Raw genomic sequence first — 8514 nt, 5'->3', positions numbered from 1 at the left:
GTGATTTGTTGATGTTTTCAGACACTTTTGGCTTGATTCCCGCAAACTTTAGGATCTAGGCAGATGATCTGGATGATTCTGTTTCGAATGTTTTCCGATTTTGAGGCTGAAGTTTTTGAAGTTCTTGAAGGTTTTGAGGCTTGATCTTTGCAGAGTTTCTTCACTTCTGAATCTTGGTCCTCTTAAATGTCTTAGGAAGGCTTCTATTTATAGGAGTTTGGGGGTGGGTGAGTGACTCGTGGCGGAGCTTGATTGGTGACACATGTCACAGCCTGATTGGTCTGCTTATGTCATCGCTTACACGTGTTGGACTGCTTGTGTCATCGCTTACATGTGCTGATGTGTGATTGGTTTTTGCATGACACTTGGCGAATTTATGTTGGTTTCTGAATAGTGATAGCAAAACCTAGCAGCAATACGTGGTGCTTTGTAATTAGCTGTATTTTGTGAACTTGGTAATGTGACATGTCAGCTTGTGATAGGTCGGGAATTTTCCCTTTCTATGAATGCCCCCTCGAGACTCGTTTACGCACACAGTCTCGGAGTGTGGTGTGGGAATGAGTTTCGAAAATGGATTTTTGTACTTGACTCTTTAAGTGAAGTAGTTGAAGGTGGTGGAGCTTTCAACAGGATGAGATAATTTTTGAAGAGTATACTCACCCATATGAAAGGCTTTGATGAGACCGAAAAGGGGTCTGCAAGTATTTGAATGTACTTGCATGATGGAGCCTTCTCAGTAGAGTTTAAGTTGAAGTAATTTCAAAAGAGTATTTTGGATCGTTGGCGGTGATCATAGGGTGTAGAAGATGGGGAAGATGAGAGAATGGTGGCTGGGTACAGCATGCAGAGTCATGGGGCTAACCTTGTGTTTTTAAGAAGTCCAGGCGAAGTAATTTCCAAAGAACATACTTTGGATTACGGCGAGGACATATGGGAAAGTGGTTGAATGCGTGTGTGTAATTGTTTCACTCAGGTTAAGTTGAGGTAATTTCAGAATAGTATGGATTCTGGGTATGCTTGTGGTGGCGGTGATGAAGATGAAGTGAATGAGTGAAACATATGACACCATGGCGCTGGCCCTGTATGTTGGGGATCCTCTGGTATAGATATTTATGGGAAGTACACCTTTGGATATGAAACTGACTGCATGCTGAATGAGGTCCGACGGTAAGTCGTAAAATGTGCATGTGTGATGTGACCATGTCGACGGACGTTAAGTTGAAGTAATTTCAGAAGAGTACTTTCTGAAATTCTTCAAGCTGATTTTAAGTTGGAGTAATTCCAGAAAGTGAGTTTTGAGGTACCAACGATGATGACCTTTGGGTCCCATAGTGGTGGGGACAGGGAATAAGGCTTTGGTGACCATTTACTGGCACCAAAGACTGAATTCTGATGAGCTGGTGCCTTGGAGGTTGTTTCAAGTGTTGGATGGAAGACAATTTGTAGGATACCCCAACACTTTTTACCATCTTCACTTACTGCCACTTGTTGGAAAAGCTCAAAAAAATGAAAGATGGAGCTAACTTGTGATTCTGGTCTTTGAAACCAGCCAAGTTGCTGTTTGTTCCGAACCATTGCTTCTGCTGGAAGACCAAGCAATTGGAGAGAGACTATGGGAGACTTGAGGTTAGGAACAGGTGTCTCTGCTGGACTTGGGTTTTCTGGCCAACCAAGTCCACGGAAGCATGGGAGGACGATACAGACCTTGTTACGAGTAATTTTATGGACAAAAGTGGTCGTTAAGTGGAGAAACAAAATTTGTTTGGATCTCAAAACTGCAATGATGTTGTAAATAGGGTTTCGACCGAACCATGAGAGGGTTGATCTCAAACTGATTTTGAAGCAATATCGGTTGCTAGGTGTTGAGAATGATGAGGTCATAGTGAGAAATAGCTGTGAAAAGAAGGACTTGAGAATTTGAAAGAAGCAAATCCTCATTTCATGATTCAGTGTGTTTTTTTTGGATGAGTTTTTGATGAACCCGTCCCTTCTATTTATAGCAGAGAGACGAAGAGTGGTAGATAGGTAGTTGAGAATTTTTGGTAAGAATGGTAAATGGGAACGGTAGGCACCGAACGGGGACGGTAGGTTGAAGACTGGTAGGCACCGAATGGGAAGGGTAGGTTGAACTAATGACTCAGTGTAATTTCAAGTTCAAGACACACTTGTGATAGTTCATTTGTACTTTGAAAGGGAAGCCTTGATGAAGTCTGGAGAATAACCTTAAGGGAATTCAGACCAAGTGGATGAATCTCAAATTTTGATATTGGAAGCTTAATTTTTGGACACTACTAGTACTTCAGAGAAGTCGGTCAGATTGGTGGTTTCCAAGTCACGAAAAATTGAGCAAGACAAGTCTGGCTTGAAAATCTTGACTTTAGGTTGACTCCAACACAAAAGTCAACTACCTTGGAATCGAGTCATTTGTGCAATTTCCGAGTCTCAAATGATGGAATGAACTCCAAAATTGGAATGTACACAAAAAATTGAGCAAGATAGGTCCATCTTAAAAATTTTGACATTTGGTCAACATTTGCACAAAATCCTTTTCGTTCCCCTTCTTCTTCAAACTCCGATTCGTATTGTTCATAGAGAAATCTCTGATCAACGATAGAACAAGATCCAGTTTGCATCATATCTAAGGGATTCCTTGGTTCAGGCCGAAGAAATAATGTCATTCGATCGTTATCAAACTGAATGCAATCTTTTTCTGTCTGTGAGGATCCCACCAGGGCGCCTTCTACTTCTAATAGGCTATGAACTAGATCAGAATAATTCTCAACAAGTCCATAAGAAGTGATCCCTTTTTTTTCATTGGGTTCGGGTAAAGACCAAAGGTCTTGAGCGACTGATCCGGCAGAACAACTCAAAAGGTAAAGAAGTATTGTTAATTTCTTCATGCTCGTTCCAAGTTCAAAGTACCATTTGTACAAATAAGAATCCCCTTCGTTACATGATTACTTCTTCATATAGATAGATATAGGATCTATAGAGCAATTACTTAGAAGTACATTTTGTGCAATAGCCCTTCCTATCTGATAGAAAATGATCCCATGATCATGAACCAATCTTACCTGGGATCGCAAATTTTATATTATTAAGTGTATTATAAATATTTAAGATAACAATTATTATTTAGAGTGTGGTTGAAATGGTTTGTAAATTGTGATGTTTTAGTGTAGTTCTAAGATTATAAAATATTTCATAACTTTTTTACCACAACTCTGATGTGATAGATTGTGAGTATAGTTAACCATCAATATATTACACATGAACCCACCATTTGCTTTTCACTAATTACACTCTTATCTCATCACAATTGTAACAAAAAGTTGTGAAAAATTATGTAGTGATGGACTTTTCTTGTCGCGTGTAGCCTGAATGAATCATCAACCAGATCCAACCATGACGTACGGAAGCTGGTGTACTGGGTTGGGATGGTTCCTAAGGGTACACAATTTTCAATCATTTCCTAAGTACCCTTTCTCGTACGGATCGTTCCAATTCCAAAAATCTCTCTGCATGAAGTCAACACTGGCATCTCCTGACTCCTATATCAATGTCCATGTTGGCTAATGATTATAATACAATTTTTGGTTTTACTTGATCTACAAGGGACTTTTATTTTTTATGTCAAGGCCAAACTTTAACCTCTCCAAAAACTAAGAGGCCTTCTGTCTGCATAATAAGGGTCTTCTTTATTTTAAGTTTTGTTCAACTTATACTTATATTTTATTGTTTATATTGAATATATGTATAATTCCATGAATTGAGTTTCTTTTACCCCTAAAATGATTAGTCAAGTTGCAATTGAAGTTACTCGTAATCACTTATATTCAAAATCTGCTTAACAAACTTCTAATATGGGGCTTAGCATATGCCTACATAACACACACACTCAAACAACCCAATGCAATTCAATTCGTACAAATTTGAGTGTCACATTATGCTGTCTAGCATTTATATAAAAGAGCACAAGTTCTAGAAAAAAAAGGAATTCTTTCACTTCTCAATCCTTCGTAGGGGTAATCACAGGTCGGTCGGGCTCAATCTAGTGTTAACTCATCAACAAACTTGATCACGTTGGGTCTCTATTTCTTCTACCCTTCGCCGAATGTGAGCATATGTAGGTTGCTGACCAAGCCAATTCTCAGAATCAACCCTTATTCAGATTTGGTGGTTCTGGATTTGGCAGATTTATCCGATGCTGAGTGTGAGTTGATAGTTCTAGGCTTCTAGCCCTAGGGCACATTTCTTACATTTTATATAAATAAAGGTATTATGAGTATTAGTCAAAGGCCTGGTGAGATACACCAGAGCTGTAGAAAAACAAAGGGCTGTGAAGATCATCGATTTCCTTGTACAAAACAAATGGTGACCCTTGCGTCAGGGAAGCATGATGTTATAACTTGGCCCATGCCAAAGTGAATTTTTTTTTTTTTTTTTTATATTATGCTTCACAAACCTTATGGATATATATGATAGATTTCCTTGCAATTGTATTAATTTAATATATGTGGTTATTATTATGAAAAAAATTAAAGGTATCACAAATTTTATTATAAAAGACTTATAAACTGAAGTGATAATCCTTCTCAAAAAAAAAAAAAAAAAAAAAAAACTGAAATTACAATCAATATGAACTATGTCACCTAAATAATATAGTAAATAGTCATTTAATTATATATATATATATATATATATGATGATGATGATGATGTTGGGGTAGGCATTGATAACAACGACAAGGCAAGCAAGGAATTGAAAGAGGAAAGAAGTTCTGGTTAGTTGGTTGGGAAACGTCGGTACTTAGTCTTAGGAGGACTAAGGAAGAAAAAGAAAACAAATATATCAAAGAGAAGGTATGTCTTTTATATCTTTCTTCATTTTTTGCTTGGTTACTAGCTAACCTAGTCGGTTCAAGATGCCTTGTTAGTCTCGTGTTTCCTTATGTAATTGCATTAGGTACCCTTATGGAGAACCCAGCTCGATGCTCATAAAGTAAACTTTACTCAGTTTTATGAAACTGTATAGTATTATGTCGATGAGAATAAATGGTTTTAGGGAATCGAGGTTGAGAAAAGTTGGACAAAATCAAGTCTGTGTTCATACTTCCATGTTGGTGTTTTTTTTTTTTTTTTTAATGGTTTTTATAAATACCACCTTGATTTCCCATTTAAGTCCTTTTTTATTTTATTTTATTTTATTATTTCACAACTAATTAATATTTTCTGAAAATACTATATATGTGAATCTCTATATTTCATATTGAGCTTTGTTTTGTAAAATAATCAAGGTAATTATAAAATACTCCAAGAGAATCTTAAATGCATACTTTTCCCTAGTAAAGTACTTTTTTTTTTAATATTCTATAATTTTCCCTCTATAAGTGGCATCAACATTTATAACATCATCATTATTATTATTTTGTTTATATTGTATCAAGTGATTTTCACATATGAAAATGCTTCACTAGGTATTAATTAGTTCAATTCAAAGGAAAAAGTTTAGGCACCCCTAATAGCGGTTAAGTGAGTCATGTGTATTGTCCATGATATAAACAATTGAATACACATTGGCTCCAGATATGATTGGAGCCAAACTTTATCCCAATTACAATTAGATCTTACAGGCCACCCTATTGTCTTTTTCTTTATTAGCATTAGTGACATGTACGAGGTCTTTGTGTTCAAAGTGTTAGTCAAGTAATCAAGCAAAACAAAAGGATGAAATTAAGGCAAGTAATGAGAAACTCATCTACGGATTATTTGGAAACTAACAAAGAAACAAACCCTAGTAAACCTTGATCGCATCTAGGAAACCATGATCCAAATTGTTTCTTTACTTCTTCACACACACACACATATATACATATATATATATATATATATATATTATTTGGAAGAGGTATAAAGTTTGGAAACAAGATAAAATCATAGTTTTCTTCCCACAATAGAAAATATTCCCCTAAAAATTAAAACTCACGAGTCACGACACTGTTGAAAATAGTCTTTTACGTTAAGGCCATATATATTACAAAAGATTTTATCTGTTTTTCGTAAGAGCCAAAATATATTTTTATTGTTTGGTGAAATAGTAACCTACATCTACATCTATATCCAATAATTTTAAATTCTAGAAAAAAAATTGTCTATCTGTTGACCACTTCTAATATCGTCACATAAATTTTTGAAAGCACTTTTTTTTTTTTTTCACATCATCATTTTAATGTAAGTTTCTATTTGATTTTTAAAATTACAAATAATGCTAAACTATATTGTTTAAACTTATTGGAACTCATCGTATTTTTGGATAAAGTAACCAAACAATCAATAAATTCTTATCAAATTAGATTTTATCTTCTCTAAACAAATTATAATTGTTAGGACATATATGAATTGTGTTAGGAACATATATCAATAAAGAATTGGCAAATCCTTTGACAAAACGCACTTTACTTGTAATTGGGTAGATCTAGGATATGTTTAATACTTCAAGGAACAAGGTTTCAAGTTCAAGTATTAAAGCCATGCAAGTCTATCCAAGAATCAAGTGAAGAAGTGCTGAATTTTAAAGCTCGACAGCTAGTATTTATCGAGGTTTAAAAAACTTGTTTCAACCCAATGCTCGACAGCTGCTCGAAAGATAGGGTATCTATCGAGGTTTATGAAAATCAGTTTTCCAGATCTGCTTTCACCCCATTTCGTGAATAGATGTTTGAGCTTTCTTTTCTCAAACCCAAAACTACTCCCCCTTTTTGTTACAAATGACAAAGGCCAAGTCACTGAGAGGTCGTCATCTCGTCATCACTGGAAGAGCTAGCATCATCCTCATCAGCACCAGCATCATCATCCTCATTAGCACCATCATCATCATTCTCATCAGCAGAGGCCTCTAGAGAAGGAGAGGGAAAAGGTGTAAAGCAAGCCATGCGAGCCTGTCGGCGGGCAATGTGTCCTACTCCAGTGTTCATCTGACACATCTCATCAGTGAGATAGTCAAAATGAGCATCCATCCTCTGAAGCTGTGCCATGACAGCCTTTAGGATCACACCACTAGCTGCAGAGGTAGAAGGAGCCGAGGAAGAAGGCAGAACAGCAGAAGCTGCAAGATCTGTTATCTCCACTCGTGGCCGCTTTGGTCGAAACTGGGCCTCGCTTCGCCGAATGAAACCGGCGCTGATGGCACCCATAATGGTGAAAAGAGGAGAGAGAGGAATAGGAATGAAGAAGTGCCAAAGGATCCGTGTGATAGTCGAAGGAAAGATGAGCTTATCATGGGTAGCAGTATCCTGATACACATCTATGATAGATATGATGAGGAAAGAGGGAAAGTCATTGGAAAGATCCTCCATCAAGGAAAGAAGAAAACGAGCACGAGGCTTAGTGATGGAGTTATAGTGAGACAAAGGTTTAAGAGTGAATGTCATTACCATGTTAAGGAACCTCGAGCCTTTGGCAAAGCTCGAGCATGGGGTGTTTAGCTTACCACCCCATATAGAAGGAGTCTCACAAAAGTGAGAGATAAGCTCGTCTCTGGAAATAGTCTGAAAATGCTCACAGCGTGGGTAGTCAGGATGCGCTACCCTGGGAACGTGTAGTATCTCATGTATAAGATCCGGAGTAACTACGATACGTGTACCTCAGAATGTGGTAACAAAATGAGGTACAGAGGTATCGATGTCGGGCATGTTGGAGTAAAACTCTTGAATGAACACGATCGGACACCTCTCGGGTTTCCCACAAAGGGAATCCCATCCCCGAGTTCGAATGACTTCGAGTAGAACAGTGTTGGAGAAATCCGACAGAATGACTTGGCGTTCTGGATGAACGCCACGGTTCTGGAAGTTCTCAAAGAAGTCTGTCTTGGCCTTCTCATCACAGAACCGAATGTGAGAGGGAATAGGAGGATTAGAAGAGGATGACCCGGAACCACGAAGAGGGTTCCGAGCCAAAGTGGATTTGCGCGCTTTGGGTGCCATGGTGCGGTTTATCCGAGAGAGAGAGAGAGAGAGAGAGAGAGAGAGAGAGAGAGAGAGAGAGAAAGAAAGAAAGAGCATAACACATCACAAACCAGAAAAGGAAAGAAAAGATATAACGTATGCATGAAAAATGTATGAACATGTGACGTGCACAATTTAAAAGCATCATAGGTAAAAACCCAATCCAAACCTACCGGCACTTAAACAATAATAATCAATCACACATCTAAAATGCATGAAACATTGTTATAATGCAATGAGAATGCAATGCATGAGCATACATTACCAAAACAACACAACCCAACCCAAAAATTTCACAAAAATCTCAAAAATCCAAAAATTTTCAAAAACCCCAAAACCTAGGTCTAAAATGCATGAATGCATGAAAAAAAAAAAGGAATAAGAACACTTACTAGAGGATTGAGACTTGATCTAGGGCAAAATAGGAGTGGGTAGAGAGATTTGATGAAAGATAGAGGTTTGGGGTGAGAGAGAAGAGAATTCTATTGAGAGAGAATGAGAAAAGTGAAAAT

Source organism: Quercus lobata, chromosome 4 (genome assembly GCF_001633185.2).
Source record: "Quercus lobata isolate SW786 chromosome 4, ValleyOak3.0 Primary Assembly, whole genome shotgun sequence".
In the NCBI taxonomy this organism is placed as follows: domain Eukaryota; kingdom Viridiplantae; phylum Streptophyta; class Magnoliopsida; order Fagales; family Fagaceae; genus Quercus; species Quercus lobata.
The sequence above is the reverse complement of the archived record's forward strand: the minus strand, read 5'-3'. Positions refer to the sequence as shown.